At 41.8% G+C, this 24,991-nt stretch overlaps 1 protein-coding gene across 4 annotated transcripts in view; it reads right to left on the bottom strand.

Annotated features, from left to right (window-relative positions):
- Positions 1 to 24,991, bottom strand: part of ATP2B2 (ATPase plasma membrane Ca2+ transporting 2) — a 403,583-nt gene that overhangs the window by 253,986 nt on the left and 124,606 nt on the right. For all 4 annotated transcript variants that reach the window (XM_054281065.1, XM_054281062.1, XM_054281063.1 and 1 more), the window contains exon 3: positions 11,364 to 11,463. The gene's annotated coding sequence lies outside the window, so the exon portion shown is untranslated. The remainder of the gene's footprint in view (positions 1 to 11,363; positions 11,464 to 24,991) is intronic.

Here is a 24,991-nt window from a genome sequence, read left to right as displayed (position 1 = left end):
AACAATCAGAGGTAGAAAATTAGCAGAATAATCCCAGGGAATGTACTTTTGGATTAAAAGAATCATTAAGGTCTCATGGCAGAGTCATTTTTTTCTTCATTCTGAGTTGCTTTGGTTCCCTGTCCTCAATTTGAAGGGGAATTAACAGGTGTGATGTTTAATGAAGTTCTATAAATACTGTGGATTGCATTGCCTTAGAGCTCCATGGGACTGGCATTGTAAAATTACTGGCAAGAATTCCTTGGCTTTATTAAAGCTTTATGAGGATAAAACCTTTCTTTTACAGCAATGCAGGATTTAGGTGGGAATAACTCATGTCTTGGTGGCAAAGCTGAGCACAAAGTTGCTCAGACCCTGCTTTCCACCCAGCAAACCTGAATCCAAAATTCTGAGTTCAAATTTCCTTTTGTCCAGGTAGGAATCCCCACCCAGAGCACAGGAGCACACCCAGAACGTGTCAGGCATTCTCAGAGCGTGGAGAAGATAAACCTCTGCCACTCCCTCTTTGTTCACCTCTCAATATTTTGTCAGAACACAGATTTCCCACACCAAACATGCCCCAAGTGGAAGGAGGGCTGTGAAAAGAGCTGGAACATGAGAAGTACAAAAGGAAATACTTCTGACAGGATTTCTGCACAGACGCGGAATCCCATCTGCTCATAAAAGCAGTGAATATTCATCACTGACTGGTCAAACTGGGCATGTGTAATATTGCAGGACTTTTGCCTGGGTTAAACTACAGCTCCAGCCTATAAACAAAGAAAAAAAAAACCACTTCCAGCCTATTAAAAAAAAAAACAAACCAAAAAAAAACCACAAAAAACCCCACCAAAAAACACTGCACAGAGATGAAACAAAACCCTTCAACTATATTATTCACAGCTCACATGAAAAATACGATTAATATTGTATTTTTTATACATGATTTCTTCCTGCATTGAGGAATATGGATTATTTCTCATTAATCCACAAGGAACCAAGCTCAGTGTAACATAGTTTCACTAAATTCACTGCTCATTCACAGCTGCAATAAACCTTCTCAATACACTACTGCATTTTCATTGTATATGAGCAAAAGTGCATTTTGTTTCTGTGCTTCAGAAATAGTCATATAAATACTGTCACAGTATTTCATTTGCTCATAATCCTGAATTTCACAGGCTACAGAACAGACTGGCAGCCACTCTAAGCCAGGAGCCACTGCCATGAAAATGACACGACTGTTACTCAGTGCAAAAGTTTGAAATATTTTTTTTTTAAATCCCACTTTATAAAACATCTGACTCCTCTCTTTGGGAAGTCACCTTCTCTGGTTATCTTTTAGAGCTCTAATGGCACAGCTGTGTTCTCCCCCTCCCTCCTCCAACCTTCCCAAGCAGTGGCAAACAGCCCCAAACCCCTTTTGGGAGCAGATCCTTCTGCCTCGATGTGTGAGAGCACAAGCAGAGCCTCTCTCCTGCCTGGCTGCAGTTTTAATTTCACTGGAGCTGCTCTGGCTGATTTTCTCTGCAAACATCTGTGACTTGAAGCCAAGTGTGACTTTGGATACTGCCCACAGGATTTCCTCCATTTCCCACTATCCCTCATCCCTGGGATCCTGCCTTGGTTTTTTTCCCTGCTGTATTTTTAAAGCCTGTTCTTCCCAAAAAGATGCCAGGGACAGTCTCCTGCTCAAGTGTTATGGATTTTCATTTAAATTGCCAGGTGGAGGAGGGAGATCAACTCCCATTTTCCCATCCATTTCATGTGGAACTGCATCCAAGATGATGTGAGTACCCCCAAAATAGCTGCTCAAAATGAATCATTCAAACCAGTTTCCAGCTCCTAACAGACAAAGACTGAGCCACCATCACAAAAACCTAAAATGTCGTATAATGAGAGAGTGCTTTGTGAGCAAAACAGGCATTTTGTAAGCAAAATGAAAAATAAAAATCTAAATTACGAGCTTATTAAATTTGTAGTATGAAAATTAGCTGTTTTACTCAAATTTGACCACAGAAATAACAAAAGTCTCGCCATGTACAAAACTGATGGAAAAATAAATAACACCATTACAAAGGTCAAGGCTTCTGCAGCAAAATCCAAGGATTCAAATGAGCCTCCAGATGGGAAACAACTGAAGCTTTTCACAGGTTTAAATCTTGCTGTACCTTGGGGCTGCTGCTGAGCTCCAGCAGTGCATGTATGAGCAGGCACACCAACCCCCTGTGTATTCACACACACTCAGCTGCAAAAAAATCCAGTGCATTACAGCCCTTGCTGTATCCTCAATATTCAAAGTGTAATCATGATTTGGAGGGGTTTCTGTTTCTGCCATTTTTCTTTCAGATACAGATTACAATAACTTTTTTTTCAGGTTCTCCTTTTTTTCAATTTTTGCTCTTTACCCATCTGTATCTTACCAAAATTAATTTAAACTCCATGAAGACACGATAGAAATTCTCTGATCCCTAATAACCTCATTTTTGAGCTCTTGCAGTCTTCTCCTTTAGCCTTTGCAATCCCAATTTGCCATCCTTTAGTCTGAAACACTACAACAGTTGGGCTGGGGCTGTAATTTGATTGCCTCAGGTTGGTTTTTTCTTTTTCCTTTCCTTTCCTTGAAATTTCTTTTCCTTTCCATCAGAGAACCCTGCCATGGGCTGTTGAGCTGGAGCATTCACCCTTTTTTTTGACAGGACCTCACTGGCGGCCCATTCACCAGATTTCCCAAAAATCAAGACCTGCTCTGCTCTATTCACACAAAGCAACACCACTACCCTGCAAAATCCACCAATCAAACTCTCTCCATAATTCCCTGAATCATCCCTACAAAGGACCCACTCTTAGTGGTTCCAAGCTCTGGTTCAGATGCCACTTCTGATCCAAAAAGTCTGAAACTGGATATGGAAAAAGAAGTTTCCTGCTGCTAGTTCTCCTCAAACTATACATTGCTAATTTTCAAGGATGCTACTTGATGGGATTTAAGAAAAATTTTAAAAGGCTTGTGAGGAAATGAGGATTGAGCAGTTCCCTGAGTGTCCCGTGCTCCATGGCCATGTCATTCCCCCAGGAATCACACTGAGGGGAGAAATGCCTGCAGGCCAAAATGAAGAGTTCAATTGGTATGGGCACTTGTTAAATTCCCATTTTGGTGCTGACAGAGATGTCCACAGGGGAGAAGCACCTGCTCCAGCAGGACTGGGCACTCTGGGGACCTGTGGGATGATGGGGGAAGGAAGGATTCCTCAGCAGTGAGGTTTCGGGGAAAAAACCCCAAACCATCCAATGAAACAAAACCCCAAAGGAAACAACGAAACAAACCCAAAGGCCATCAGCCAGAGCAGCCCAGAGGGTGGCAGAGGTACTTGGGAGAAGAATGACACCCATTTGGGTCATCCTTACAGCTCTTCCAGCAGTGCCAGGGGTCACTTCACGGCCAGGCTTTTTGGGTTCTCCAGTCTAACACAAATTCCTACAGACTGACACGGACTCATCTCCCTCCAAGCTGGAATTCACATCCAGCAGCTCAGTAAGGTTAGAAAGTGCAAAGATAAAAATGCCAATAAAGATTAGAGGGGATGATTCTTCTCCTTTTCCCTCAGCTCTCCCCCAGAGCAGAATCTGCTGGATCATTGCATCCCAGACAGAGCAGCAGCTTCACCGCCGGCGCCGCCTCAGCGCCGCTGCAGCGCTCACCCAGCTGCTCCAGCAGAGCTCAGCACAAAGGAACAAAACCCTTCCTTCCCTCTCCTCCTACTGTGTTTAAGCCACACATCTGCACTTGCCAAGTTCTCCTTTTGATGCTGGAAATTTACATTTGCCTTCATACACACACATGCTCCTTTTATCACACTCTGATAAGCTCAGTTTTTATCCTCATCCCAGATGATGCTGGTGGAGAGAAGAAGCTACCTGCTACAGGGGAGAAGCTGGACAGCTGTTCCTGCAATAAAAAGTGGGTTTTTTTAAAACTGAATCTATAAAAAACCATATCATGGACAAAAACAACATCCATGTTGGCATTTATAAAGCCAGGAGCTCATGTAATTTATGCTCTCTTCTTTTTGGATCCGGGCAGAAAGATTCACAGCACATCATTCCCAGAAGATTTTACAGCTAGTGGCAAACCTCTGCTAAACATTGTCATTTATAAAGAGACACTTGAAATTATAACAGATTCTAAAACAGAGGTGTAAAGTTGCTGCAAATAAGATCAAGAAAACGTTCACCACATTCCAACTATGAAGTTGTGATCTCTGCTAAATTCCAGCCCAGCTCAGGTGAGTCACTGATCCCAGCCTTGGCACTTCCAGTGTTCTTTCACTTTAAGGAAAGGGGGGGAAAATCATGACCACTAATCCCAAATAAACCCTACAAAACCCAGCCTTCCACCACATTCTCTCGCACTGGATTTAGCATCAGCTCAGGTCAGTGCTGGCTCCAGAACTGGCAGTAAATGCTCTGGGCCAACAGAAGCTGGAAGCAGCAATTTTCATATTTATCAGAAAATCAAGTTTTGCAGGACAAGTGATGATGATGTGCAAAAGTTCCATAGCAGCTAATCAAAGACAAAACTTGAGGAAGCAGCAAAAAGCTCATAATGAAGAAATATATTCCACCACAGGTGGCAGGAAATTGTAGCTACTGATAACAAGTGCTAAGGGGCTCTGGCAAAGAAAGACAATCAGCATAAGCATGAAGGCAAAGTAGTGATAGCACCAATAAAAAAAGCCTCAGAGCACTCTCCAGAAATCTATGGTGAGAATCAAGAGACAAGTAATAAATTTGCATTTTCTGTAAGACCTTGCATTTAAACACATTCTTAAATACTTTGTGAGTTTCAGGAGCTGGCTGCAGACCATGTGTTGCTTGAGAACATAAAAAGCAAAGCATCACTTCACTGAGCACTGAAGCACCAACATCTGCAGGGAGAGATTATGGGGAAATCTCAAACGAGATTCAGGAGCATGCTGCTCAATCCATCCAAATGGTGCAAAGCATGGAGAAGCCAAAGAATTTAAGGTTTGGTTTATTTAAATCCTGATTTTATTCCATTAAGATTCTACTAATTTTTTTGCTCTTGTGGTGTTTCCACATTGCATTTTAATCTATGCCTGTGCTGTGAATATGACAGGGACAAGAAAGGGACAAAGCAGGAGCCTGAAGTCAGGGCCAAGCTTGAATCTGGCCAAGGTGTCCCACCCTGGAGCAGTCACAAACTCCTCTCCAGCTGCTTTTGAAGGAATTTCCATCTCAGGGAAAGCCCTGCAGGAAGGGCAGTGGATCACAGAACCCTGCAAAAGCTGGGCAGTAGAAAATATCCATTCAGGATAGGTATTCATATCCCTGGCTCAGATCAATTCTCCAGGGGAAAAACAGATTGCAATGGGAAATGATTGGCTCAGCAAACAGGGAATTCACCCACTGGGCTGCTGTGAGAGAGCACAACTCCTGAATTCAAGGGAATTCCAGCAGCCACAACCAAGAGCAGGCAAAACACAGAGATGGGCAGCATTTCTGAGCTCAATGCACATCCCAATAAGGACCAGGTGAAAAAAAGGAACTTGTGTTTTGTCTAAGAGGAGCTCAGGCTCATTTACTTGCAGGGAAAATTGGAAAACAGAAGAAAGAACACCAAAGTCAAGGAGAGACTTCCCAGCGCCCAGGAAAGCAATAAAATCAGCTAAGGGAGGAAAAAAATCCCCTATCCAGACTCTGCTGGATATTTGCAGCTCAGTTTCTCCCTTAAAAAGGGAAATTTAACACTGAAATGCCAGAGAAAATGGAGGAATCAGCAAAGCAGGCTCAGGTGGGGTCACATAAGGAAAAATTCACTTTTCCTTGGGATCAAAAGACTTAAGCTATGCAAAAAGGAAATGCTTCTCTCTGCCTTTCAGGGGTGAACTTGTACAGTGTATAATGCTCTGAATGTCAGGGAAGGCTTGGCACACATCCTTTGAAATAGAGTGTGAATAAAGACAAATGTTAACACACTCCTTTGTGAGATTTGATTTCTACATATTAGCATTTGAATTGTACTCAGCCCTCTGTGTGTGCCACATTAAGAAAATTCCCATTTCTATGCTCTGCATTAGGAGAAACCAGCAGAAATGTGGGCTCCAGGAAGAGCCAGAAGACACTAAAAATCCACCTACAAACCCTGCACCATCAAAGAGCCTGCCAAGGAAAACCCTACAGCACAAACAGCTCACACCAAATTCCCTTTGTGGGCAGCAGCTCCTTATTGAGCACAAGCAATTTATTGATATCACCAAGGGTTGCTCCTAAGTCAGGAGGAATTTCTCCTCTGCAGCTGCTCCCTGGAGCACTTTGTCTTTCCACAGAGAGGGAAATTTGTCCAAAAGCTCCTGCAAGGAGCTCCCATTGTGCCTACAGAGGTGGCCAGTGCAGAAATCCTGAAAATGCCTTTTTTCAAAAAGAAACACTCAGAACATACAATTAACCACTTCCTGACAATCCTCAAAGCAGCTCTTTTGGTGACAGTGAAGCAAATCTACTAAAAGAGCAGGAAAAATAAATATCCTCAACATGCAAAACTTTTATATATATATATTTATATATATATATACATATATATATATATACATATATATAAAATTATAATAAAATGAATACTGTAAAAGTACTCTCATTACTATGAGCTCTTATCTTTTAAGTTACATTCAACATTTCCAAAGATTTTTAAATCAGAAAGGTGTTTCAAAATAAGTAACAAAGAAAAAAATAATAATGACACAGTAATTCGTAAGAGAGTATGAAAATGTGATTTAAAAAATAAAATCTTTCAATCATGTCCTACTGTGCAAGAAAATTCCATGGAAACTTTACTTGCTGGACATGGCAGGAATTATCCTGCCTGGCCCCCAGAGCCACACAGAACTCAAACCAGGGCCAGGCTGGCATTTATAAACTGATATAAATCAAATACATTTCCTCCTATCCCTCGGGCAGGCATTGAAGTCTCACCTGACTTTCCCCCCCGCAAAATTGCTCAATTCCTTGGAATCCTGGGGAGCACAAAACTTTGTTCTCTCTGCCAGAGAGGAAAAGGAAAAGCAGCCCCTGACACTGAGGCTCTTTGCCATTTTTAACAGTCAGGTCACACCAAGACAGGTGAGAATTGCTTAAATCTCAGGGTAACACTCATTAATTAGAAAATTAACTGACATTACGTAATAACTTCATGTTAATCTGCCCGAGAGATGATTGAACCAAACACTGAATACAGAATTCAGCAGGAATATGTTCCATTTTTTCAGTTTTTTTTCTTTTAAATCCTAATTTTATTCCATTAAGATTCCATTAATTTTTTTTTGCTCTTGTGTTTCCACATTGTATTTTAACCTATTGCTCAGGAGTCTGATGGGATGTTTAGGCAATAAAACACATGGAGAGGTTTGCACAGCCATGCTGGGCAGCCTCAGAGGGCCACAGTTCCCATCACCTTTAAAACAGAGATAAAAATCAGTATTTTTCTAATGCACTTCAAGATCTACTGATGAGAACCCCATGCAAGAGCTCCTGTCAGCTGTTACCCTCTCACTGAGTGTGGTTATGTTGGAATATTACCCTTCCTGACCTCTGAAAATAACATAAAATTGAAATGAAGCAGTAATTGTATGATTATAAATGTCACTAACATCAGACAGTAGGGAAAGACTAATTAAAGGAAGTTTGCTCTTCAAAGGAGGAAGAGTTCAGATTCATTCACAGATATTTATATATTTAATTTAGTTGTGCACAGAGAAAATGAATGTACAGGTAGCTCTAGGGAAGAGCTCAGATTCATTCACAGATATTTATATATTTATTTGTGCAAAGAGAAGATGAATGTGCAGGTTTTTGTAGGTACAGATCTGCTCTGCTTCTGCACAAGCCCTCTGAAGGAGCAAGATCACATTCACAAGTGCCAGAAAAAGGAACAGGCTCTCCCTCCCCTTGAAATGCAGGGACAGAAAGGATGGATGGATGGATGGATGGATGGATGGATGGATGGATGGATGGACGGATGGATGGAATCCACGGATGAGCGATGGAGGGATGGATGGAGGGATGGATGGATGGAATCCATGGATGAGGGATGGAGGGATGGATGGAAGGATGGATGGTGCTGCCTCTGACATCCCACCTGCAAACTGGACTTTCCTGACATCTCTTATTGTTTGGGATGAGCTGCTGGGTAATTTGTGCTGGGAATTGCAGTGAAGGGAGCCCCATGCTTCACTGTTTGCCCCCAGTGGAGGTGGCAGAAGTGACAAAAGCTGTTTGCCAAAGGTTTCCTCACTACTGGAAAAGTCTCAGCGCCTTCCCAGTGCCCTGAAATTACAGGCCAGGAGGGGAAAGCAGGTGCAGCTACACAAGATAAAACCATTCCTTCAGCTTTCCATCCCCAGCTCCAGCTGGCATTTCAGTGCTGAGCAGCACAGAAATAACAGCACAGCCCAAAGCATCTCCTTAATAACTCCAATAAATCACAGGGATGACAAAACAAATCCAGGAAGGATTTCACGCGGGAACATCTTTAGGAGAGGACAACACCTGGAGAAGAGCAAATCCTTGTGGGCTCCTGGGCTCAGCAGACACATTCCCAGAGCATTCCCAGAGCACTGGGACCTCCTGGCTCTTGTCTGCAGCTCCTGCCAAGGTCTGACCACAGCAGGTGCTCCGTGTTCATCAGAGCAAACAGAAACCCCTTCCATGTGTGCAGCCTCAGCTCTGGCTGTGAGGGAAGTTAAACTGAGCAATCCAGGGATTCAGCCCCTTTTACCCCGGAATGGGATGGGAGAGGCTGAAGGCTCTAGGAAGGTTTGTTTTGGGGGGGTTACAATTCTTTTATCTCCACAAGCTCACTGAACTGTGTGGTTGTGCCTGGCAGCTTGCCTTCCACAACAGGAATTGAAACTATTATCCTGAGAAATAGAGAAAATTACAGTATTTCAAACTCTGCTTATTTCTCTGAAAAAAAAAAAAAAAAAAACAGGGGACAAAAACCTTGGGAGGCTTTTCTTTTTTAATAGCTGAATGACTAAGAAAGTTCCCTCTCTAGTAAGTCTGTCTTTGCTTTTCAGTCTCTAACAGACATTTAAATGCCTGACAAATAGATTATAGACTACTTGTTTTAAGAGTTTGGGGGGGGGTGGGAAATGAAGCTCAAATCTGTATTGCTTTGAAAGACAAGCACAATATTTGGTCTGCACAGCTTCTGGCACCTATTAAAACCTTCATTAAAGCACCAGTGACAAACTGCTGCTGTCAGGGAGAAGTGATGCTGAGCACTCTGCAATATTTGATGGCACAGTTGCCCACACAGTCATTATGACCATGTTTTCATTCTGCTCTACACTGAAAAAATATAGGCACCCACTAGAACATTTTGATAGAAGTTGGGCTGGTTTTAGTTAAAGGAGCCCATCAAACATTTACATGGAGGTGAGAACTCATCACCTGAGTGGAAATCCATCTGGAAATCAACAATGGAAAAAGAGAGCAAACCTTTGAGTAGTTTCTGTCCACATTTGCATTACATAATATTTTGAATACATTATATCTGTGCAAGTGCCACTTTGTATAATACAATTATTTTTATCAACTTCCTAACACAACAGTTGTTGCAGGTTTTTCAATATACAATACAGAAAAATTAATCTAAAACAAGTTTGTGCAGTATTCTGCAGAGCAGCTACCCAGAGCTTAGGGCTCTAATCTATGGAGAGCTTCCTTCATTACCCACAGAAAACCAGCAAAGCCTTTTAATCTGAGTTATTCATTTCTTTGTGCTTCTCCTATTGAGCTTCAAGTCTGTTCCACACACATCATAGGCGAGGGAGAGTTCTGTGAGCAGACACCCAAAGCAACAGGGTGCAATTGTTATCTTTCTGTTCTCCATGTTTACTTGCTGAAAAAAGAGTGTGAGTCTCTCTCTGTTCCCTGATAACTTGCTAATAATCTCAATATTTTTTGAATATATTTACTGTCGTCATAAAGCAAATTTGCTCAGACACCTCCTTGCAATCATTAATTGCAAAAAATTAATACTAAGCTTATACTTCACTCTACAAAATTCCATTTCACAGTTAATACTTACTAATTTTTCTTTATTGGTTCTACTATTTCGTAAGCCCAAAACTCACTCGCTGGTGAGTGCTATTTTCCCCTTTTTTCTCTAATAGTTTGACCATTATACCTCATTTTCCCCCCTTGGTTAATGAACCTTCAGCAACAAGAGCAGTAACAAATGAAAATGCAGATTGTACATGCACTTGCAAGTTACTAGAATCACTTGCTATTCAAGAGAAAATTCAGAATAAATACCAGCTTGTACAAAACAGTGAATTTTTATACAATCAGTGGCAGTTGGCAATGCCATTTTAACAAGATTATGAAGTTCAGCCAACCCAGCCTGCCTGCCTTTCAGTGCAGTTATAACTAAAGAAAAGCTGGAGATAATGGGGTGCTGCCCCACGCCTAATAGCACTGGCTGGATTCCTGCTCATCTAAGCAGAACATCCTGTAAATGTATGGCTTCAAAATTCAATAATTAAACCCCCCACCACCTGGTTACAGAAATTAAAGTCTCATCACTGCTAAGGCGGAGCACTTTCACACCAGTGAAAAATGGTAAATTAGATTCACACCACACCAAACACAGTGACAAATGTATCAGCACTCCACTTGGCTCTAATAATTTGATTAAGTTGAGCTTATAAAACATGGCTCATGATATAGATAAAAAAAAAAAAAATTAAGCCACGCACTGTTACTGCTGGAACTTTCATTTCTGCATTCCAGACTACAACTGATACTTTACCTGAGAAATTCTAGTTTGTGAGTAAAATTGAGGGTTTGCTTTATGAAGAACAAATTTATAATTGTTGGGAAAAACCCTGTCTACATCAAGTACAGAGGAATGATTATTTAGTCCAAAACCCAGGGTCTGGTGGCCTGGGAGAATGCAAAATTCTGTCAGAGGTACCTGTTTACAGAGGAGCCAACTCCTCCTGCGCCACTTCCATGCTGGGATTCAGCATCTCCTCACACAACCCACAGCAGAGTCCTCCAGACAGGTTTGTCACATTCCCTGATCCCACATGTCACATAGCACAACGTACAGAGACAGCAGATTGATCTTCCCAACCAAGGGAATCTCTCCTTAAACAATTCAAAAATGTAAAACCATCACTATGTGAGAAAAATCTCCGGTAAAGCGAATAGAGCACGTCTGGTCCTTGCCTGGCATCACCAAGCCAAAATTCAAGATTTTACCAATCAAAATGAATTCCTCAAGAATGTTCCAGAATTTCTATGAAGTTACAACAGTAGATTTTTAATTTGATGGAGGAAAAGAAAAAGAAGCAACTTACAGTTGTCTTGTAAAAACAAGCAAGTGCCTCATGAACAGGGCTCTGAGTCACATAACCAGCTGGGTCTTCTCCTGTTGGCTAATCAATCTTGATTTCAAAACTGGAAAAAAGAAAGAAGATAATTAGACTTGACAAACCCCAGAGAATTAAGCAAATTAATAGAACAAACAAGGATTGATCTAAAGGATGCCCCACAGGAGAAACAGATCCAAGAGCAAACATCCAGTGTCATAAATAGTTAGGGACATCTTGCAGTAAAATCAAGTGATTAAAAAGTTCCAAGTCTGTGACCAAAGATGTGAATTAAAAGCTTGAAAACACAGTCCCAATGATATCTGGTTTACCCATTTATCAGAGCTGTAGCACTCTGGCCTCCCATATTTGTAAATAAATGAGATTTTTTAATGTTTTTGGAGGCGGAAAACTCCATGTGTGAGGGAAAGACCAGGAGAGAGGGCAGGAGCAGAGAGGAGACATTCCCCTGCTTTTCCTTGCATGACATAAGAACTTGGGAGGGAATAATTGAGAGGTCTTATGGTCATCACAGAGATGTCATGGTGAATAAGTGACATTCTGATAAGTGACATTCTGGCTGCTTTCATAAGAGATGCTCAAGAAGGTGCAGGGAATGACGGGCAAGGAGAGGCCCTCCTTGGACAGGATGAGGGAACACATCCTTACACTATAAGGACAGACAGAAATTAATCCATTTTTCATGTTTTGGTACTAAAAGGGATTGCTGTGCTCCAGCAGGATGCCATGTCTGACCCAAGCACAGAATTACATTGGCTTCCTCTGGTTTCGAACCTCAGCATCTGGCAGAGCTGGAGGGGACACTCCTGGGAGAGCAAACATCCACTTCTGCCTTGCGAGCTCCAGCTAATGACCAATTCATCACACCCCTCAGTAAATCATGTTTGGGTTCAGCTTGAAAAAACTGGATTGTTTAAGGCCCTTTGAACACCATGTGAAAACATCTTTCATTATAAATGAGGATTTCCCTGCAGACACCAGTAGGATCACATCTGCTTCATCTTGGATTAGCATAAAGGAGTGACTGTCCCCATGCTCCTGCCACGGTGTCAGCTCTGCCAGGTTTGGCACATCATGGGCTTAATTCAGCCTCCACCTTGTGCCCAAATGAACATTCCAACTATCCAAACACATTTCAGTTCCATATTGATGGCATTTGTTTGAGGCATAGCAACATCCTTTAAATATTCTCACTCTAATTTAGCTCAGTTCAGTTTGTGCAATTTACCTGGGACTTGCAGGACATGGACACCATTCCTTTATAAATCACATTTCAAATATATTGTGAAGGGTAATGCACAACAGAGTTCCAGGACCACAAAATATCCTCAGGCTTCCTCCCCCCTCATGGCTGTGGAAATCAGGGAGCTGATTTTGGAGGATGGAAAGATGGAGCAGCCCAAGGGAGAAGCACTCACAGGTGAGAGTGCTTCTGAGAGGCTGGACATGCCCCAGCCATGTCTGGGACCCCCAAATTCCCTGCCCTGCTCAGCCCAGGGCAGGGGGGATTCTGCAGAGCTGCCCCAGCCTGGGCCAGCACAGGAGGGACCCGGAGGCACCAGAGGAGGCTCCAGGATGAGCAGAGGATGGAGCAGCTCTGCTGGGAGCAAAGGCTGGCACAGCTGGCATTGTTCACCTGCACAGGAGAAGCTTTGGGGTGATGGAATTGTGGCCTTGCAGGGCCTGGAGGGGCTGCAGGGAAGATGGAGAGAGATGATTTACAAGTGACAGAACATGGGGAATGGCTTTACACTGCCAGGGCAGGATTAGATGGGACATTAGGGAAAAATCCTTCCCAGTGAGGGTGCTGAGGCCCTGGCACAGGTTGCCAGAGCAGCTGTGGCTGCCCCTGGATCCCTGGCAGTGCCCAAGGCTGAGCTGGACAGGGCTGGGAGCAGCCTGGGATGGTGGAAGGTGTCCCTGCCATGGTAGGGATGGAATGGGATGAGCTTTTAGGTCCCTTCCAAGCCAAGACAGCCTCTGATGTGACTCTGTGCTATTGAATGCCAAGGGATGCACAGCCTTGCACTGCCCCACACAGTGAAGGAGAAGCACACTGAACCTGCCTGCTTCAAACAGGACCCTGTGTAGGACCCAGTCTGAAATCCCAGTCTCAGCACCCTGTCTACCAAAAAACAATATGACTTTTGGAACAGGTTTCCAACCTAATATTTATTATCAGGCTGTACCACCAGGTGGCAAGATTGCAAAATAAAGGAATTTTTTAAATTGTTCCTAAAACCCATTCAGTCAGGGCTGCTCCCAGGACCCCTGGCTGGGCCATGGTGATTGTTTTGGGAGGACTTGGGCAACTATTTAACATGTACCCACATGGTCTGTAAAATAAACTATTTTAAGGTTTCTCTGTCACTCCTCATGCAGTCAACAGCCAAATGCAACAGGAGATTCCCAGTACATGAAAAAGGAAATTGTGGCCACCAGCTGCACTCCTGTGAAGAACTTGGGTTTCCAACTCTTTTCATCCTCTTTCCCTGATAACCAGTTTAACCTTTTCAAAAGAGCCTAAACATGACTGCAGGGAACCACATAATAAATGGGAATATGACTCAAAAATATTAATAAAATTACTTTTCAAAGGGAGAGTAAGGACTTTACACAGAGTGTACTTACATTCATTTGGGTAATTTTTTTGCCATATATTTTCATTTATCTGGTTATATCCCAATTATCTATAAACCAAGACACAGTTCTAAGTTCTACACTAAAGGAGTGCCATGGACACATGAGTTCAGTTTAAAGGGCTGAAATTTATATTATGTTATCTTAATTCAAAATTTAGGGAAAATATAAATTTCCAGTAACAACTTGGGAAACTCTCTCTCTAATTCCTTGCCCCTAGATCACAAAGGACACCATGTGAGCACTCAGTCCACATTATGTGTTTTATTTATATCTAAACACACACAGATAGGCATATGGCTAAATAACAGGATATAAAGTATTAGTAAAGCTAATACTGGTAACCACACCAAGCTGGTGAGAAACTCTACCTGACCCTGAGATATGCAACACAAAAGAAACAATGATTCCAGAAATAGTTGAGGGACTTTTCCTTCCATTTGTAGCCTTGCACCTGCTCCATAACACACAGCTACACTTCACAGATGCTTAAAATATTGTCATTATCCCTGGAGCTAGAAGAAATTAGGTAGGTGTAAAATAATCAGAATGTCAAGCACATTAAATGTCAAGCATAAATAAGAACCAAAATTGGAACCTTTCAAAGATGCTGGTACTCCCACAGTTGGGCAAAAAGTGTTAACTTCAATAACTGCCACCATTTGGGACTTGTATTATTATACAAACCACAAAATTCTCTGCCTTAATGGCATCAGCCTGAAAGATGATTTGGCATTAGAAAGTAGAAGTAAATGTTATCCAAAACATCAAGAAAACTTCCTGCCCCAAAATAGATTTTTTTTGAGACTCTTCAATTCAAACACTCCAGGGTATTGAAATTAAAAAGAGAAATAAAAAATCCAAAAGGCTTTGCAGGAAAAGGGAAGGATGAGTAATACACGAGCCTGTGTTATGTGAGATGGCACCAAAAATATAAACTGCAAAATAAACTGCCGAGTTATGTTCCCTCAACCAATAAAACAAAATAACTTCTTCAATCAACTTTTAGTTCCATAATCCAATCATCATGCAAATTAAAATCAAGCAGTCTTTCCCTAGTGAGTATATACTAACTAAATATTTTAATGTGAAGATACCTAAAAACTAAATTAGATTGGAAATTCTTTCAAGAGAGATTTGCTTTCATCTAAGTCCACAGAATCCCAGCATAAAGTCCAGAAATCTAAACTGTAGTTAACTAAAATTTAGGCTTGAAAAAAAAAATATTAAAACCCACAAAGCACATTATGCCATGCTTAGAGAGTAGCACCTCTTGTTAAATGTCCAATGAAATCCACACAAGTGTTTTGGGGTTTTTCTGTCTGGAATCAACATTTCCTTTCCCTTCCACATTTCCTATTTAACTTTCTATATAAACCACACAACCAAAGCAGCTTTACGGGAGATTCAGAGCTTGGGAATGGCTTTGCTTTGAGGGCTTCAGATGGGAAATTCCCTGGAAAAGACTGGATGTGGCACTTGGTGCCATGATCTAGTTGAGGTGTTAGAACATGGGTTGGACTCGATGATCGTAAAGGTCTCTTCCAACCTAAAAATTCTGTGATTCTGTGAAAAGTCTGGGGCCATGGGGAAGGCCATGGGGAAGGCCATGGGGAAGGCCATGGGGAAGGCCATGGGGAAGGCCATGACCCCATCACAGAGATGTTCCCATGGCCAGAACACAAAATCCTGAGTATTTGGATGTTCACGTGGGAGAGATTCACACTCTTGGACAGAGGCAGGATGGAAACTTGTCTCATCCTTTCAGCCTTGGGGCAAGAGATCTTCTCTTTCTGGGGAGAGCAGGAGCAGAAGGCATGGACTGACAGGAGGATCCAGAGGAGCAGGGCTGAGGTCAGCAGAACATTTGGCCTCATCCAGAGGAGGCCAAGGATAGGGGAGCAAGGACATGGAGCTGATTTGCAGCTAGAGAGCATCAAGGTTGGAACCCCTCCACAGAACCTGTGGAGGGAAAATATCCCAGAACCCCAAACTTCCTGTAAAGCTCCAGAACACCCTACACACATCATACCTCACCATCATGGGCTGTGCTGTGCTTCACATTTCTGGAGCCTGAGAGAAAACACTGGAACTCACAAACTTCTCCAATATTACAATGAATTGATAGAATTAGGGCAAGGCAGATTTACTCCCCTGCTTAAAGGAATCAAGGCTCCCTGCACTGTTTGGGACTTGCTAACGTGCACTGCTAGGATTACCATGCCAGCTTAAACCTCTGTTTCAAATCCCAAACTAACAAGAAAATACAAAGTATAAAGGTATTATTAACTGGAGTTTAAATTACATTAAAGGCTTTGCTGGCTTTCTTCATTGCCTTATTAAATAGTAAGAAAATAGAAAAAACAATCCAAAATTTTATAAGTAAAATGAGGCAGTGCCATATAGGTGAGCATTCTTCCTTAAGGTCTTCATGAAAATAACATTTTCTCTTCCTAGAGAGTACTGTGATCCAGCCACAGACTCAGGCAACTGAAGTATGTGTTCACATTTTAAAAAAATAATAAAATCAAATCCTCTTCATGTTCAAGATCACTCTCTAAAGTACTTACTCTATAAAAAGAAATCTGAGAGAGTACATACACCTGATTTATTTCAGGAGCCAAACAAAAATAACAAGAGTGCCACCTATCCTTCATTAGGAATAACAGAACTTCCTGTGGACTGACCTTGCTGCTAAAAACCCTGCACAACAAAACCTGACAGCTAAGAACATATAAAACTCTCCATCTGGGCAGAAACTTGAGGGAAAAAATGCAAAGGAGCGTTGCATGGAAAAGCAGGATTAAAAAGAAATACAGGAGGAGGAGGACTGTGGAAAAATAAACCTGCTAGGTATCAAAAGTATAAAATCCAAAAGATTAAACCCAGCAAAACTCAGGATGTTTTACAGCCTGAGGCCACATTTAGGGTTTCAGTAATGACTTTATGAAAATAAGTTTGCATGTAACATGCAAGGAGCAAGCTTGGTGTAGAAGAAGCTGCTGTACAGAGGCAGCAGCTGCCACTGAGCAGGAGACAGGGAATATTTATCCAGTGCAGACAACTGGAGTAGCAGAGAGAGGTGGGAGGGTCATTATTTTCTTTTCTTTTAAGTTATAGCAGATATAGAAGTATTATATACTATATTATATAGTAATATATTCTATATATTGTTCATACAGATGAGCAATCCCAGCATCTTTACCAGGAAAATAAAAAGAAATAATTGCACCTAGTGATAAACACATTAATATATTCATTATTTAAAATAGATAGGAATAAATATAAATATATAAATATTATGTCTATAAATACATATTTTCTCTATCATTTTATATGTTTTGATATTTTATTTATTCGTATTTATATAATATATAATACATATTTAGATAATATATTGTATAGTATATTTTAATATATTTATAATAAATATTTATAATATTTATAATAAATATATTAGACTATATATTTATTTTAAATTATGCAATATATATAGACAATAAATAATATATTCTATAATATACATTTAGATAAATATATTTTATTAATAAAAAAAGGAGAAAAGTTTTCCTTTCTGGTAAAGGGAAGTCATGGCTCAAAACCTGCTACATGTGATGAGGGAAAATCCATATATTTGCATCTATTAAAATCCAATAGATATTTGTAGGCTTTTCAAACTGTCACCCACAAAGGGAGTCACATGAAAACTAAGGCACTATGAGATAATACAGAAGGCCTTTGCTTTTCAGAAAAATCTGGGAAAATATCTGGGGAACCAGAGCTCATTTCTCCCTGCAGAGAGGGAAGAACACTGCACATTCTCCAGGGAATTTGGCATGGAAAAGGGAAAAGCAGCAGAGCCAAGGGAAGGGGCAAAGTTGTTCCTGTGAAGTGAGGAGGGGCAGCCATGGAGAAGAGTGAAAAGGCCTTTCCAGCTGTGGGTGGACATTAAGGCAGGAGATGAATTTCAACACAAGTCCCCACAATACAATAAACACCTGAAAAAACAAATTTACTACATTTACTGCTCAAATAGGGGAGCTCTGAGCTGATCCCCTCCCCACAGAAGTGAGGCTGGGATAAAATAGTGACATAAAACATCGCCTGACATGGGACAACATCCCTGCCATTTTCACACAACCACAGAGAGCAAAAAACAGTCAAATATTTGTCACTTCTTCTATGGAGACAGCCTGGAGAAGGTTCCAGGGAGAGCCCAGAGCCACTTCCAGGGCCTAAAGGCGTCCAGGAGAGCTGGAGAGGGACAAGAGGGAAGGTTTCAAACCGACAGAGGGCAAAGGTAAATTGGATATTGGGAAGGAATTCCTGGCTGTGAGGGTGGGCAGGCCCTGGCACAGGGTGCCCAGAGCAGCTGTAGCTGCCCTTGGATCCCTGGAAGTGTCCAAGGCCAGGCTGGACAGGGCTTGGAGCACCCTAGGATAGTGGAGTGACATGATCTTGAGGGTCCCTCCCGATCCCAACCATCCCAAATCCACAATCCACTGCCTGTAGGTTGCTCAGAAACCTCTCGAGGGTGAGGCAATATTTTTAAAATCAAGTGGACAGCCAATGCTGACAGCTAAACAATCATCTGCACTAAATTTCCCAAGAAACCGAGGTGTGAGACACCAAGCTCCAGGAAGCATTGCTTGCCAAGCAGATCTTCCTCGGAGACATGATTTACAGGATAAACAAAATGCAGTGTCGTGTTGGAAAGTAATGGAGGTTACCTCAAACCTGTCAAAATTCACAACTTCAACCTCCCCTAAACTATTGCAACTGCTTCACCGTAGGAAAAAGGTGGGAAGGAGTCCAAATGAGAGCTGCAACCTCTCCAAAGAGCACAATGTGAACTCAAATAAAAATCACTCCATCAAGCTCCCCAGCAGAAGCTCCACAGTGAGAAGCCCTTATGGATTGATTTACACATAAACCAGCAAATGATGGTTTATCTATGGAGGGAGCTTTGCTCCAGTGGTTTACATAATATCAGTCCCTAAGTATAATTACAGCTATATAATCAATCAAGGACTGCATGTTATTTTACTCTTGTACAGCTCTGTTTGGAATCACATCCAAGACATTTGAAATTGTACTCCAGTTACAGCTTCAAAAAAATCTGCTGTATGGTCTCATCAGAGAAGTTTCAGAAGGATCCTATTAATAAGTATTTAGACAAATACAAAGAATGGCAAAAAAGCAGAAGTGTGAAAAATATTTCCCATTAACATGTGCATATGGTTTCACTCAAAACAAATTTTCTTGCAGGAAACATGTTTATATAACAATATTAAATTGTTACATTACCAAACTGGCTGTAAGTTTATAACGGGGCCATTTTGATTTAGGCACCGTAAAAATTTCAGCTGGAAGGCAAAAATTTCGAATGGATATGGAAATAATGGAAGTAAAGTCCTGGAGGAAAACTATTTGAGAGAAAAATGATCAAGACAAAAGAAACAAAGCATTGTTTCTGAGCTCTGATGCCGAAAGCCCAAGGAAAGAGGAGGGAGATTGGGATTCAGCCTCTACCTCACACAAAGATGTTTAAGACAGTTCCATTAATTGCTGCCAGTGCAGTTAATCTTAAATTCTTTCTGCAAACTTTCAGTTTTAAGTGATTTTAAGAAGCCCATAAAGCAGCAGGGGCCACCTGTCCCCAGGCACTGTTTGAGCACCCAAGTCCTTGTCAGCCTTACCAAAGCATTACTTGAATATCCAGCTGCAACAGGATTTTTAAGCAATTTTTAATCTAGCTCTATGCTTGGATGAAATAAACAATTTGTATAGAAGATTCTGTTGTAAATGCCAATTTTTTTTTTTTACTTGGCATTGACTTGCTTTTGGGATCTGGATTAACTTTCATGCTCGGCAGGGCTGAAGTGGAACCGATACATGATAATGCTAAAAACGTAATAATGCAGGAATTTCTGTGTGTGAGCATTAACAGGAGAGACTCACCCAGGGGAACAACCCAAACTCTGCGAGTTTAACACTTCTCATGCACCAAAGGAGAGACCAACACAGGTATGGGTGTCCCCATCCTGGGAAAGTTTGGAGTTATTTCTGATGGAAGAACAAAACTCCCACAGCTGGGCTGGTTGGGTGGGGAGCCCCTGGCACAGGTTGAGGCTGCTCCATGATCCCTGCAAGTGTCCAAGGCCAGGTTGGATAGGGCTTGGAGCCACCTGGGATGGTGGAAGTTGTCCCTACCCATGGATGGGGTGGCACTGCATGAGCTTTAATGTCCTCCCAAGCCAGGGAAGCTCGGGGTTTTTAAAGGCACCTCCCTGCTTGGACAGGTAAAGCCCAGAACCATGTGTACATGCTGGTGTTTACAGCCCAACCTTGTAGCAGTGTAACTCTGCAGTTTATGGCAATTAAGGAAAGAGCAGGTGGGAAAATGAGGCAGTGGCTGTGTAGCAGGAATGTTCTTGGGGCTGGGGATTGGAGGAAGCACAATGGCACACCCACGCTGCTCAGGGCAGAGTGACGCTCTCTTTGGGGATGCTGAAAAAAAGTTAAAGAGAGAAAACTCTCCAGGAGGAAAAGCTGATGCACAAACCCTCCCAGCAGGTGTTCAGTGCTGGGAGAAAGACAGGTGCTCTCAGAATTGTCTTCTACCAGGGGTAAATGAGACTGCAAGAGTATTTTTCATTATTTTCAGAGATTGAGAGGATAAATATGAAACTAGTGTGACAACTTGTTACTCTGGGAAACAAAAGGGGTACATTTGTCAGCAGCTATATGTGTACATTATCATTTCAGCAGTGACACATTAAATATGGATTATTATGCTGGGAAGGAGCAGCACCATCCTGCAGCACCATCCATATTGAAGCCTTGCAGGAGGGCATCTGAGTAACTGCAGTCAAAACATCATAAGGAAAAATCCAAACCCATTATATTCAGTATTTATACTTGTTTATCACATTAAATATTTACTCTTTGCTCTCTGATTTGAAAATATCAGATGCAGTGCTTGTTGCTTCTTATCTAGCAAACACATAAGAACAAAAATAGATAAGATAAATCCCTCAATAGCACCCAGAGCAGCTAAAGAAAGAGGACAGACTCTCCATATATATTAGAAGCAGGCACTGAGTTTAAAACTCCTCATCTCCCTCCAACTCCAGTCAAGGGAACTGAAAAGGTCACTTGGAGGAGGGAGCCCCACATGAGTTGATTTGCTCTGTGGATTGCTGTCACTGTCATATTTTCTGAAAAATCCCCTTGCCCAGGATTATTCTCCTGGGAAGCTGAGAAGCCTCAGAGAAAAAAGAAAAACAATATTTCTCTCATTTTGCTTCTCCTGTGTTTTGCTGCTTTGGAATGTGATTTGGAGATTGTTTATCCAACAGGTGATTGTTTGATTGGTTTCATGTGAGTTGTTTTGACTTAATGACCAATCACAGCCAGCTGTGTCAGGACTCTGGAAGGAGCCACGAGTTTTCATCATCATTCTTTGTAGCCTTCTGTCTGTATCCTTTCTCTATTCTTTAACATAGCTTTAGTATAGCATTCTTTTAATACAATACCATAAAATAATAAATTATAATATAATAAAATAATAAATTAACCTTCTAAGAACATGGAGTCAGAGTCATCAATTCCTCCTTCATCCTGGGGACCCAGAAAATACCACAGATTGCAGGAAGGTTTGACACCATTTCCCTGGTAAAGCAGGGCACTCTCCCAGCCCTGAGCAGCAGCATCCTCCCAGAGATCTGAGAGCTCACCCATTTTCAGAAAGTCAGCCCAGAGTCACCCTGGTTGTGGTGCTTTTTCAGACTTTGTCACCGTGGGCGCCTAAAGCAGCACATCCTGGACACTGCAGCACCAGCAGTGTGTGAATAACTGTGATAGATGGCTTTAAAAGGTTCTCTGCAAAGTTTCCTTGAGACCAAGGCAGTTGTCATTGTCTCCTCCCTCTTTGCAGCCATTTCTGTGTGCTCTGCAACCCTTCTTTCCCTCACACAATTACCCAAAACCACCAATAAAGCACCAACTGCTCAGTGAGCTGCTGCAGATTGCTAAATGATGGCCTTGCACAGAGCTCATCAGCCCGACTTGGATATTGCAATCACCAATAATCATTTAGATATTTCACACAAAATGCCATCCTATTCCTCTCTCAGAATTACCAACCTTCAAAATCTCCTTCCTAAGCCCATCTGAATCAGTCAGAAATAATGGGCTCATTTCTTTCCAATTAATTCAACCTGGCTTAGGAAAAAAACCCCAGATTTTATTTGCCTCTGAAACAGTGGCAGTTCCAGATTTCTTGTACTTGAAAGAGTCTCTGTACAAGTAATAATACCTGCCCAAATATCTGTTCCTTTAAAATTAGCACCTAAAATTAAAAAAAACCATCTTCCATATCCTGCAGGATTTCCTTATCTGCTTAACTCCTCAAGGGTTTGCTGTAAATGAGGTGAAGAAATCTAATAATGGGGCATATGAAAAAATAACCCTCCTGACCTTGTTCCAGGAGGAAAAGTCATTTAAAAGGTACATGCAAGGTACAAAAACGCACCCTGAGAGCAGCAGTGGGAGGTGTGTCAGCTCCCCCAGGTAGGACACAGAGCTGTGCTCTACCTGCAGGGAGCAGACAGGAAGGTCCCCACACCATCATGGTTAAGTTTATCCCCAGCTGGCACATGGAATATCCAGCTTGGCACAGCAAAACCAGTGAGAACCAGGCTGTGGCTTTGCCCTGTCCCTTGCAGCCTGCTGGGAAGAAGCTGCAGCTCTGTCTGGGCACAGGAATTCCTGTGGTTATCAGCCCAGCATGGCTGGAGAGCAGAGGGAGTGTGACAGTGGTCACAGGGGTTTTCAGGTGAGGGAAGAGACGAGAGTGTTGACTCCATGTTCAGAAGGCTTGATTTATTATTTTATGATATATATATTACATTATAACTATAGTACAAAGAATAGAAGGAAAAGTTTCATCTCAGAAGGCTAGCTAAGCTAAGAATAGAACAGGAAAGAAGTGATAACAAAGGCAGCTGGCTCGGACAGAGAGAGAGAGCCAGCTCTGCCGTGACTGGTCACTAAATCCAAACATCCACACGAGACCAATCACAGATCCACCTGTTGCATTCCACAGCAGCAGATAACCAATGTTTACATTTTGTTTCTGAGGCCTCTCAGCCTCTCAGAAGGAAAAATCCCAAAGAAGGATTTTAATGAAAATATGTCTGTGACAGGGGAGCACCAGACACCAGCTCCAGGTGGAACAAACTGGGGCTCCCTGCCCTCCCCAGGGCGCCCATCCTGCCACATGTGACCATGTTCACAGGGGTCCAAGGTTGAGGGAAGAGATGAGGATCTGACTCCATGTTTCAGAAGGCTGATTTATTATTTTATTATATATATTACATTAAAACTATACGAAAAGAATAGAAGAAAGGATTTCCTCAGAAGGCTAGCTAAGAATAGAATAGAAAGGGATGATAACAAAGGCTCTGTCTCAAACTCTCTGTCTGAGCCAGCTGACTGTGATTGGCCATTAATTAGAAACAACCAACACAGGCCAATCACAGATCCACCTGTGCATTCCACAGCAGCAGATAACCATTGTTTACATTTTGTTCTTGAGGCCTCTCCACTTCTCAGGAGGAAAAATCCTAAAGATTTTTCATAAAATATGTCTGCAACAGTCACACATCAGGGGGTTATTGAGTCCCTCACAGGCAGCTCCAACAGCAGCTCAAGAATTTGCTCTTGAAGCAATTCTTGAAGCAACCCCATTTTTTTTACAGAGGAAATTTTGGCTGGAGTTGTCAGGCCTACGTTTCTCTGCTAATGATTTATAGCTGGGAAGGAAAGGCAGGAAGGTCGTGAAGAAATTCTCCTCTGGTGAAGGTACCCAGACACCAAGCAACCATTTGGGAAGAAGAGAAAACTGAAATTAAATTGAAATTCTCCCCTGTGAGGGTGTTGAGGCCCTGGCACAGGATGCCCAGAGAAGCTGTGGCTGCCCCTGGATCCCTGAAATGTCCAAGACCAGGCTGGACATTGGGGTTTGGAGCACCCTGGGACAATGGAAGGCGTCCGTGTCCCATTCCAGCATTCTATATACTCTATATATTGATTCTATAAACTCCCCTCCTGAGCAGGAACATCTCAATGCCAAGATTTGCCCTAAGAAGGAAAATTCTGTTCAGAAGAAACCTACTCTCATCACCATTTATTGTCCCCAACTCCATTCTGCTCTCAAAGTTTGGACCCAGAGAAGACGGATTTCAAATAAGAGTGAAAGCTGTAATGGAAACAACCCTTTGTAAATGACGGATGTGCATTACACCCTGAAAATTCCTCTTGGAAAATGACAGACAGCTCCAGCTACAGTCTGAGGCATTGGATGGATTGTGTGAGTGCTGCCAAATGCAGAGAACTCAAAAGGTCAGGACAAAGACCTAGAAGGAAGATGAGGAGGCAATCACATTTCTCCTCAATTTTCAACAAAATGGGAATTTCTAAAGTATATAGGATGCATTATTAATTTTCAACTTAAAGACCATGTAAATACTCAGGAAAATAGGTTTAGTAATAAAAATCACTTTGCTCTTCAGAGCATTAAAGTAACCAAACACTGGAGTCCTCATGCTCTGTCCTAACCCCAACACTGACTTGGAGAACAACCTGAGACATTCATCATTTTATTCACAAGATTGTCTTAAAATCACTGGTAAACTCACCTAATGCAAGGATTTTTTAATTTTTTTTTTTTTTTGGGCTCCTAATTTTCCCTTATCAAAGTCCTAGAGAATAATTTAAAACAATTTCACAAATAGGAGCGCAGCCTATTTAAAACCAGAACAAAATTGACAAAACATTCCCCTCTAATTGAGAGTGGCAGGAATAACCATCATGGAAAGAAAGCAAGGCTTGGTTTGTTTATCAGTAAATAAAGCAACTTACCAAACATCTGAAAACACAAAAATGCATTG

This window comes from Melozone crissalis, unplaced genomic scaffold, assembly GCF_028551555.1.
Source record: "Melozone crissalis strain CALT ecotype California unplaced genomic scaffold, PUWL_Pcris_2 ptg000029l_1, whole genome shotgun sequence".
In the NCBI taxonomy this organism is placed as follows: domain Eukaryota; kingdom Metazoa; phylum Chordata; class Aves; order Passeriformes; family Passerellidae; genus Melozone; species Melozone crissalis.
Note: the sequence above shows the minus strand (reverse complement) of the source record. Positions and strands in the feature narration are given on the sequence as shown.